At 65.9% G+C, this 1,148-nt stretch overlaps 1 protein-coding gene across 1 annotated transcript in view; it reads left to right on the top strand.

Annotated features, from left to right (window-relative positions):
• Positions 1 to 417: 417 nt before the first annotated feature.
• The window catches only part of NUP62 (nucleoporin 62), a 20,617-nt gene continuing 19,886 nt past the window's right edge, over positions 418 to 1,148 (top strand). Inside the window, exon 1 of the mRNA XM_006107289.3 lies at positions 418 to 558. The gene's annotated coding sequence lies outside the window, so the exon portion shown is untranslated. The remainder of the gene's footprint in view (positions 559 to 1,148) is intronic.

Here is a 1,148-nt window from a genome sequence, read left to right as displayed (position 1 = left end):
CTCCACATCCCCCCGCCCACCCGTCCACACTTGGCTTTCTCGCGGATGGCCAAAGCGCATGCTCCGCCCCTGAAACGGTCCCAAGGCGCTCACGCTTCTGCCCGCCTGGGGGCTAGTGCGCATGTGCAGCTGCTTACTGCCAGCCCTTCTCACGGAAATACTAATGCGCATGAGCAACGGCGCGCGGACCGATTCGTTCCCGCAAAACAAATAAAACCCTCTCTGGGGCTAGTACGCAGGCGCAACCGCACGCGGGCCATCTTTAACGCCAACATTCTCTGTAAGAAAGCTCCCTTCCCCACCATTGGGCCGAGTGCGCATGCTCGGGAGCGCGCCGACGCGCGAGTTCCCTCTTCTGCGCCTGCGCGACCGTGATCCCTCACTCTCGCCTCCCCACCCCCCACTCAGGCCTGGTCGTGAAGGCCGCGAGCTTCGAAAGGGCGGGAAAGGCAGTTGGAGCCGGAGGGACGAGCGGTTACTCACTCCATGGCGGCGGAAAAGAGAGGCAGCAGCGGCCTCGGCTGAAGAGAGAAGGCGGGAGTGGAGAGCGCAGGCGCGGTGAGCGCGGAGACGGGCCGGGGGCACGGAGGGGTCGCGGCTTACAGAGCCATGGCGGGGCTACGCGGGCGGAGGCGGAGGCGGTGTCGCGGCAGCGTGGGGAGAGATCGTGATCTGACGTGACCTGAGGATGGGGAATGAGGCGGCCCCGGGGACCGGGGACAGATATACCGGGGGCGGCGCAGCACAGCACGCCGGATCCTTCCGCGCCCCGCCCCGGCGAGGTCCCAACAGGCCGGCGGGCCTGGCCCCCTCCTCCTCTCGGGGCTCCGGCCCTTTCCTCCTTCGGACCCCAAGAGTTCGACCTGCTCCTGTCTCCGGCCTAGGATCCAGCTCCCTTTTTCTTCCGACCCCGAGGGTTCTGGCCCTCCCTTCCCTGTGGTTCTGGGGTCCGGCCCCCTCCCTCCCTCTCTCCCATAGTCCGGTCTTCTGCTCCCTTTGACCCAGCGGCCTGTTTCTTCCTTTGCTTCGCGGATCTCCGGCCAGCCCCATGCTGGTGTCTTAGTCCCGCGTGAGTCACAGGCCTGCCACGGTGGCCCTGGAAATAACCGAAATCCTCGGCCTCAATAGGTAGGAACTGCTGCAAAGGA

This window comes from Myotis lucifugus, unplaced genomic scaffold (genome assembly GCF_000147115.1).
Source record: "Myotis lucifugus unplaced genomic scaffold, Myoluc2.0 scaffold_1091, whole genome shotgun sequence".
Taxonomy (NCBI): Eukaryota; Metazoa; Chordata; class Mammalia; order Chiroptera; family Vespertilionidae; genus Myotis; species Myotis lucifugus.
The sequence above is the reverse complement of the archived record's forward strand: the minus strand, read 5'-3'. Positions and strand labels throughout refer to the sequence as shown.